The sequence below is a fragment of the Cornus florida genome, unplaced genomic scaffold (assembly GCF_030987335.1).
Source record: "Cornus florida cultivar Cherokee Brave unplaced genomic scaffold, ASM3098733v1 CherokeeBrave_3.0.0_Hap2_Chr08, whole genome shotgun sequence".
In the NCBI taxonomy this organism is placed as follows: domain Eukaryota; kingdom Viridiplantae; phylum Streptophyta; class Magnoliopsida; order Cornales; family Cornaceae; genus Cornus; species Cornus florida.
In genome coordinates, this window is record NW_026775578.1 from 49,918,664 (window position 1) to 49,928,715 (window position 10,052).

Below are 10,052 nucleotides of genomic sequence, written 5' to 3' on the forward strand. Positions count from 1 at the left end.
GAAGTGTCACTTTCGAGCGCTCGAAACTTACTACCTAAAGTTCGAGCGCTCGAAGGACTAACTTCGAGCGTTCGAACCCTCTCCCTCCTTTTTAATCTTGACTCTCTCTCCCGCGTCTTTCAAATCTCTCAACCCACGACCTCATTCCTCTATTACCTTCTTCCTCTCCTCTATTACTTCCCTCCCACCCCCACACTCCTTCCATCACCCCACGACCTCAACCCTTCCAACTTCCTCTCTTTCTCCATTACCTCCTAACCCATCTCACTACTCTTATTTATGCACCAACCACCCATGTCCTCCTACTTTTTCCCCTCCCTTCCATAATTCCTCTACCCATTTCACTCCTCTCATTCCTGCACATCCATCCCTATAAATACCCATCACCCCCACTATTCCTCCTCATTCCATCCGTGCTTCTCTTCATTCCTCTTTCAAGGTATGTCTCTTCCCTCTTTCTCTTCATTATTTTTGTTCCATTTGTGTTACATTTGAGGTGTATGGGCATCAAATCCTTGGAGTTTGGTTGTGATTATTGCTATGCTCTAAAATAAAGAGCATTGTGTCTGAAATTTTTTGGGTTTCTTCATCCATTCCTCTCATTCTCATATTTTCTCTTTTTTAGTGCATGCCAGGTGCTCGCTGAAATTCCCAAACCACGTCCACCTCTCCAAATGTCTCGTGCCGGCCCTTCTCGTCGTCCTAGACCCTCTGAGGATGTCCCCATTGTTCCTTATGAGCAGCCCCGAGCCCTTTGGCTCAACAAAAAGCTCAATTATGAGCTTCTCTTCCCGCTCACGGGTGTCTTTAACACTCTTCCCACCATTTCATGGGCTGCCGCGGAATTAGTCAACCGGTGCCTTCAGCACATTTGCCAACCCATTGCAAAGGTCACCTACCCTTGTGTGGTGCGACTCTTTTACCAGAATCTCAATTGCCCTGAAGAGCCGCCTGTCTCTCTCACCACCTCCATTGATGGCATCCCTTTTTCCTTCACCCTTGCTGACATGGTGGCAGTCTCTGGCTGTCCTCTGGAGTGTCCCGATGACATTGTCAATCATGAGAATCTTCCTTTATATGAGGAGCCGGATACTTTAACTGTGGAGCAGGTTGTCGCTGCCATTTGCAACATGGATGACCCTCATCGACCCCGAATTTATACCCTCAAATCCACTCTTCCGGAGAGAGTTTGGTTCCTTGACTCCATTCTCAAGCATAATGTTTACCCCTTGGCGCACAGCACTGAGCGCCGAGGCCTAATGTTGCAAGCCTTGTATGCCATGGACCAAGGCAAATGGTTTTCATTTGGGACACATTTATGCGGTTTTGGGACGAGTGTATCAATGCATGGCAGCAGCGTCTTAAAAATCGGCCTTTGCCATTACCATTCTTCGTTATCAAGCTCTTGAAGCACAAAGGCTTCATTATTCCTCCTCATGAACCGAGAGGCAAAAAGATTCAGACTTTTACTCTCCGCCGGTGGACCAATGTTCTAAGCCATTCTCGGCACCCTCGGCTCGCTGCTCCTCCATTTCCAGCTCTCCATCTCCTCCTTTATCTGAGGATGATCCCATGGCGGAGGACGCTAAATGGGACGAGCCTCCTGTTGATCTTCTGCCGGACCAGGCCTTCATCCGGGCTAGCCTTGCCGGTATTCATGAGTGGATGGATCGTTTTGAGATTTCTTTGGCAGACTACACTCGGACTGTGCGTGAGGACTACTTCCGTGCAGAAGAAGATCGTCATCTTGCTGCAGATGACCGACGTGTTGCGGCAGAGGACCGTCGCGTGGCACAAGAGGAACGGCGTGAGACTCAATCTCTCCTCAATACCATCTTTGCCTGTCTTCCCCCGGCCCCGTAGATAGTTGCCAGTGTTGGACTTTATTGTTTTGTTTCGCATGTGTATATTTCTCCTTTCTATTTTTGTTTTACTTTTAAACTTTAGCACTGTGCTATGCACCAGTTGCTCTGGTTAGATATGATTGACTTTTAGTTCCTTTTGTAATCATGTCCACTTCATTTTGAATGCAATTTCTTTAGCTTTTCTGTTATCTTCTGTTCAACATTTTTCCTTCCATGTTTTACTATTTATTACTATTTTTATAGTTGTTTCTGCCTTTTCTTCGTGTCCCATTTCAGGTGGCACATTTCAAGTTTGGGGGCCTCTCTTCGTTCGATTTTGCTTGGGAATTTTCCTCCCCTCACCATGCACTTTCCTCCTCCTGGGTATTTTTGTTCCTCTTTTTCTCGGTCATTTTTTTTTTCCTTCATCGCTTTTAGTTGTGTCGCACATTGAGGGCAATGTGTACTTCAAGTTTGGGGGTGCAATATTGCAATTTTGGTTCCACATTTTTGCTAAGCTAAGCAATGATAGTATAATTTGAAACTTGTCGGAGACGAAACATATGTTTAATACCTTGTATATAGAAGCAATTGTGATTTTTTTTTAAAATAAAGAAAAATGTGAATTTAAAATGATCATGTGGATTTAAATTAGTCTGTATAAATGCCTCAATTAGATTCTTGCTGAATTTTACACTCTTTTATGCTTCACAATGCACAGATGCGCATTGGAAACTTAACCGTGAGGCATGTAACTTGATTAACCTTGATCTTGACCTAGTTAATCTGAATTGGTAACCTAATAGATGGATACCTTTGGCATGATGTAAAAAAAAAAAAAAAAAATGGAAAAGAAAATAATGACCAGTTGGAGTTTGTAGCATTTCCAACTCGAGTTATTAAGCCCTAGGAGTGTCTCTACACTCAACACCCTAAAGCCATCTGGTTTGGGAGCTATTGGCCCAACGCTTGCTACATGGGTTGGTTAGAAAGCTTAACAGACTAAGACATTGCATCGTCATTCAAAAAATATATTTATATATATTGTAATAAACATGGTTCGTTGGAGTTCGTAGCCTTGCCAATTCGAGCTATTAAGCCCTAGGAGTGTCTCTACACTCAGCACCCCAAAGCCATCTGGTTTGGGAGTTGTTGGCCTAACGCTTGCTACATGGGTTGGTTAGAAAGCTTAAAGGACTTCAGCATTGCACAACCATTTTATGTATTATTTTTGAGTTATAATAAATTGTCAGCAAGCAGCAAAAGTTGTCTTGTAAATAAATTCATGCCTTAGGGACTTCATTTAAAAGGGAATCCAATGATTTGAAGAATTGTGTCTTGGAATTGGAAAAGAAAGTAAAAGCCGCATGTTGAGAATCCAATCCACTTTCACTGAAGTTAGAGTTGATTTCCATTTAAGAGATGACAATTGAGTTATTTACATAGATTAGGATGTTGATGCATGTATTTTGAAATGTGTTTAGCCAATTTTTGTATCAATGCTTCATATATGCATGGTAGTCTATTTAATGACCTTGTCTCCAGTCCTTTGTTTGTTTCGAATTGTATTTGAGTTATGTATATATTTCATTTTGCCATGGGTGATATTTTTGTGGTAGCATTCCCATTGTTGTCATTTCATTGAGTTTTTCATTTTAGTTTTGCTAAGGGACTAGCAAAATGTAAGTTTGGGGGTGTGATAAGCGCCGAATATTGCATATTCAAGCGCCCTTAGTTGCATTAGTTAAGTCCATTATTTAATTATTCTATGTAGATTTTCTTCATTTGCATGTTTTTATATATTTTTAGGTTTATTGGCCAAAAAGGATCAAAAATGATGTTTTGTTCAATCTTTGAATAGCAATGTGCTCAAGGCTAAAGTTCTGGCAACAGTGGAGGTTGACTTTTCTTGCCATTTTTGCCCCACCAAACTCAAGAACTAGACTTCCATTAAAACATAGCATATTTGTAGCTTTGAATTAGCTTTCCAAATCTTTAAACGGTTTGTCATTTGGAGTTTGGAGCAGAAAGTTATGGCTGTTTTACCAAAGTAGTGCAAAGTAGGTCAAGAGAAAGGAGCATTCTGCCCAAACTTCGAGCGCTCGAAGGGCTTAGTTCGAGTGCTCGAACTTTGAGCAGAATGCTCTCCGGGATCCATCACTTCAGCCTACTTGCTCCTTGATTCCCTTATTTCTGATTTCCATCTTTATGGGTTGGTTGGAGATGTCTTTTGGTGGGGAGTTGAGCCTTGTTTGGTGGAGAGGATGTCTACAAGGTGAAGGGAACCACATATAAAAATCATATCTCAATCTTAGCAAGATTTTTGGAGAGAGAAAGAGGAGGAGATGTAAGACCCCTAGTTTTAAAAGGGTTATAATTAGAATTTTAATATTCCTTTTATTGTTTTCATTATTTATTTTATTTGTTTTTGGTATTTATGTGGTTAGGCTTTTCTGAATTATATTAAGTGCTGGGTGAATTTAAATGGTTATACATTAAATTGATTTGTTAGTTGTTTTATTTTTCCTTGGTTTATTTGGTAATTGTGATATTTAAATTAATTGGATTTTTATTTTATTATTTGAATTGTTGGACCTATTTGTAATTATTTGAATTATTTGCGTTAATGATATTATTTTTTTTGACTGAATGAATTTATTGGTGATTATTGGTATTGGTTGCGTTAATTTCATTATTGGGTTTAAATTATTGTAATTAAGTTAAGTGAGTTTTTAGACGTCACCTAAGTGTAGCCGACATAGATTTTAAACGTAGGCTCTGTTTATGGGCCGACTAGTATTTAGATTAGGGCTCTGTTTTTAATCCTACAGGGAATAGGGTTTCAATTAAGTCTAAATATATATAGAGTAGTATGTCACCTTAGGGTTTTAGCAATCACAGACCTTATTTACGTTCAGACTATTGAGAGAACAACAGAGAGGAACAGAGAGGGGTCGTGAGAAACAAACAGAGCTACTTTGGTGAGGGTTTGGCCGTGGCTTACAGGACGGACGTAGGAGAAGGGAAGATGGAGCAATAGGAGATTTAACAGTGAATGGGATCGCCGGAAAAACTTAGAACGACGGCAACAGAGTTTTGAATCCAAAACTGTAAAGGTAAGTTCTTTCCTTTCTCTCTCCCGTTACCTGTGTTCTGTGCATCCTTAGACTGTCTCTAGGGTTTTAATTGATCAATAATTAAATTATACATGTTGTTATATGCTAAATCAGATGTCTATATGTGTGGAATTATTCTGTTAAAGTTCTGGTACCTCTGGTTTGCAGTTTAGAGTGGAAGCATGTTTAATCGGTTAAGGTTTTAAACACTGTAATTGAATTAAACTATTATGAACAAGCCATGGGGATGTTAATAGGATGTTATAAGACCTTAGGTTCAGTTTTGAAGAGGAGCAGAGGGGTTGGAATGGAACTGTAGTTGCAAGATTGTATTCAGTGTTTGTTCGTAAAAGCGTGTTGAGACGATTGTTATTTTTGTTGTTGTTTTAATTCCTACTATTATAACAAACTGAGGGATTCTACTGGGTGTTAATTAAACTCCTAAGATCAGTTTTAAAGACCAACAGAGTGTTAGGAATAGACCAGAGGTGAAGAGGACGGACTGAAACAAAGCAGGAACGGACTGAAGCTCGCAGAAGGGGAAAGAGACGGCTCCACGGAGGGAGGAGACGGCTCCCCCATGAGTAGAGCCTGCTCTAGAGGAAGTAGAGCAGGCTCTACCTCTAAAAGAGGCGGCTTTAGGCAGGTTAGAGCCTGCTCCACTTATTTGGAAAAGGCTCTGTAATCATATTTGTGTTCTGGGGCTGTTTGTGTGTTGTTTGGTTCGATGGTGGTTTTTCTGAGCTGTGTTTGGGTTAGGGAGATGGATTTATATATTAATTCAAGAGATATTAAAGCCCTAGGATGCATTAATTTATTTATATGCTAAGGTTTTAAACCGTAGGAAAATCTAAGGTAAGACGCAGGCAGTTTACGGACTTAGCGGACCGAAAGGACTTAATTGTGCAAACTGCGTCAAAAAATTAAAAAAAAGTTGGAACATGAATTCCAAGCATTATATTATGCTATACTAGAGCCATTTTTAATAAATTAAGGTCTTTATACTCAGGGGTTTAATCGTGGGAAGGTATACAGCAGTGCAAGTTGTTAACGAATGAAGGAAGTTTAATTGTTTTTTTTTAGTTTAGCAATTTAACGGAGTATGTATATATTTGTAACTCTTGTTGTGGTTGTATGCTAGGATCACTCAATTAACAAGTTTGGTCTATGCATATCCTGGATGTTAATTGTTGAAATACTAAATACTTTTATGCAATACATGAATTTAAGCTTGGAATTTTAAATTGCTGTAATATTAAGCATTACACTGCAATTATTTGGATTAGGGTTTGGACTTTAATTGTTGGACTTGTACTTAGGCTCTGCCAATCTAATTAGACGTTGGCCGGAATTAATTGAAGAAATAAATGTATATTTTTTGTCAATTACCTGGATGGATGCTAGAATTTAACTTGACGAATTTGTAAACTTTGTTTTGTTTAATTACATGGATGGATTCTGGATTTTTAGTTAATGACTTGTTGAAATTATGTGTTTATCAACTATATGGATATTGTGGACTTTATTTGATATTCTGTCTAAATGTTGCATCATTTACGGATCATATGCATGGTATGTAACGGTATGGGACGGTGACATACGGAGGGACGGATTAGATCAAAACACTAATTCCAACCCATTCATACATACGGAATGGATTAACTAAAATAGTTAAATCCTACATGGTTTCATATCCTGTCAACTAAAACAGTTGAACGACATACTGGATGGTTGTTTAGATTTCTGCGTTAGGATGGATAGGGTTTTAACTAAAACGTTTAAATCCTGATTATATGTTGTGTCTTGACCAATGAACTATTGACCGGCACAACATTGTATTTGGAATGAACTTATATATATAATTGGAGTAGGGATTTAATTAAAACATTTAAATCCTAATTTTATGTCGTGTCATGGCAATGAATCAGTTGAGCGGCACTACATTGGTTTGGATGGGAATTTATATATATAAATTATGGTACCGCGATTTGAGCTTGAGTCTCATAGTCGACGGTTAGGGTGCGTATATGCAGTAGGATGCGTAGCTAGCTATGTTGGTTGAGGTATACCCTATTAGGCTTATGTAGTCATGCCCACTCAGGTGCGTATTGCATGTTACCTTCTATTCAGGTTGAGACCCTCAGCATAGTTAGTGAGAGTCCTGTAGTGTGGATATATATTTATCTATTACGGACTATATAGATATGTTTGTGACTTTTAGGATGTATCTGCGTATCGGGTCTTTGTTTGGATTGTAGTTAGGATAGAACTTGTTCATGGGCCTAACCCACTATTATTTTTCAGGTAACGGACGGTTCCAGGTCTTAGAGCTTGTTCGTGCTAAGCAGAGACGACTATTTTTTTTACCGACGATGTATGGGGGGTTCTTCATGGTTTAGCAGTGGACTTCTTTTTAGTTGTTCGCTTTCCAGTATTGGCTTTTGATTAGGGGTCCACCAGATGGATTACCGAGTTGTATTATAATTGGAAAAGTTGGTTGTAACAGACTAGTTCTTATTTATAAGATTTATTCTGAAGTTTTCAATAAAGGATTTTCATTTAGTTTCTTTCCAGCGAATTTTGTTTACTCATGTTTATTTTAATTATATTCTGTGTTCGATTATTACTAATTTGTTTGATATCCTCGGGTAGTCGGGCGTGGGCCTGGCCAACCCGCATCCGGAAATCCGGGGGTATTACAGGAGAAGATAGAGTTCTTGTGGTCAAGGAAAGGGAGCTCGAAAATGGAGGTTGCATCCAAGCTTCTTCCTTCTTCTAAAGCTCCCATAGGTAACTAAACCTCCATCTAGGGAGGTGATGAGGCCCCTCCCTTGTAAGCATGTTCTAATTTAGGTTATATTTTGGGGATTACAATATATATTTTATGGTCTTTTCATAACCAAGAGCACTTCATTTCTTGTAATGAATGTTGATATATGTATGGATGTTTTCTTTAAGTTGATTATCTTGTTATAGATGATGTCTTATATTAATCATATTGCTTGAGATTTCATGGTGAGAATGGAGACAAGGTTAAGAAATGGTTTAATGGCATGTTGATAAGTACTTTGATAGATCATTGCTTAGGTGATGCCTTTGATGGTTTATGCTTATTTCTTACCTTCATGTGCTTTATCATTTTATCTAGGGCTTGATAATCTTTTATTCAAGTAAATGTGGTTAAGCTACACCTTAGTTAGGTAGTCTAAAAATGTTCACCTTTGATGGATCATGCTTGCTTGAGATTTAATGTATTTCTTGAGGATATTATAGCAACCAAGTGTTACTATGTATCATGACCATAATATATGTTGTTTTTCCCTTAAATTAATCCTAACCTAGCATGTGTATAGGGATGGAGCCGAATTCACTTCCCTAGTCCTCCTTACTTGTATTTCATCTCTTTTAAATTCTTGCAAGTTTTTATTTTATGCATCTTAATTTCATAGCTTAAGTGACAACCAACAAATCCTCTATGAACACCCCGTATCATTCTAAAAAGACTCTAGAAACTTAGGTTGCCGTAGATTAGCGCAGTCCCAGTGGTTCGACTTACTCGACCAATAGTCCTATTTTACAATGATTCGTGCTATTGCGAAGGTTAATTTATTATAGATCCAATTCTCAACCGATCAAATAGGCATGATATCAGCTTGTTATACACAGTGTCAGTTATCGCCCCTCTCTATCTATCTTCACTTTCTCTCTCTAGGCAGCCATGGACTCAGAATCTAGCAAATTGGAGATGTTCTTCTTCCTATTTGTGGGTGGAGGTCACTTGATCCCAGTGATAGACCTCGCTAGACTATTTGCCTCTCACGGTGTCAAAGCCACCATACTCGCAATCCCAAACGATGCCGTCGTCTTCCACAAGGTTATTAACTGTGACAAAAGCTTCTGCCACGACATCTACCTCCACACCTTTGAACCACTGCCTGGTGAGCAGCTCACCACCATCTCCTTCGTCGATATGTTGTCGCCGCCTTCACCGACACCTTCATCCTCCAAGAACCCCTCAAGCAGCTCCTCCTCCACCGCCGCCTCGACTGCCTCGTCATGGACACATTCCACCGCCCTTGGAGATAAAATAAACAAATAACAGTATAATAATGTATTAGTTGATGATTATTAAAAAAAATAAAAAATTGGTTGCTTAGATTTTCGCAAAATTCAAGAAAATCAAATCAAATGCTTGTGACTCTCTCACTTCATTCTTTTCCTATAGTTCTAAGTCTTCTTTAGCTGTCTCTCCTTTCAAACTGCCCTTCTCAGTCCAAATTGAATCACATTTTCATCTACTGTCTCTCTCTCTGACATAAAACCAGTTCTCCATTCTCTCACACACACGCACACACGCACACATAAAGCCAAATTTGCATCTGCTGCCTCTCTCTCTCTCTCTCTCTAACTGTGTATATTAAAAATAGAGCATCAACAATGGCTACCAACAAATTTGCAACCATGTTACATAGAAACACCAACAAAATCACTCTCATTCTTATATATGCAATCCTTGAATGGATTCTGATCATCCTCCTCCTCCTCAATTCTTTCTTTTCTTATCTGATCATAAAATTTGCAGACTGTTTTGGCCTCAAAACACCTTATCTATGGTTTTCTAAAGTCGATCACATCTTCGAGCCCACGAAAAGCAAGAATTCACACCAAGATCGTCTTTATGAAGTCCACCCAACAGAGATTTCCAAATTGGGTTACTGCTTAAATCATCAAAAAACTGGCTGAATTGCAGGAAATGTGTGAGGACTGCTCATCTTCGTGGCCAGAGTTCTGTGACAAGTCATTGTGTAATGACCCGGTCATTTTCATTCCTTAACTTTTTCTGAAATTTTACGGATAAACTTTTTCCGTTGAATTTTCTTTTCTGAGTTCGGTTACTCATCACTTAGTGTCGTCTTAAGTCCTCAAAAATGGTTTCTGAGACTATGTCCTTTGGATTGACAACTTTCTTTAAGGACCGAGTCATTTCCACATTTTCATTTTTTTGACATTATTCACTTTTCATCTTTTTCTCGAGAATGATTTTCTTCGCGTAACCTCACCTTTTGTGCTCAGATTTTGTTCCGATTTTGCA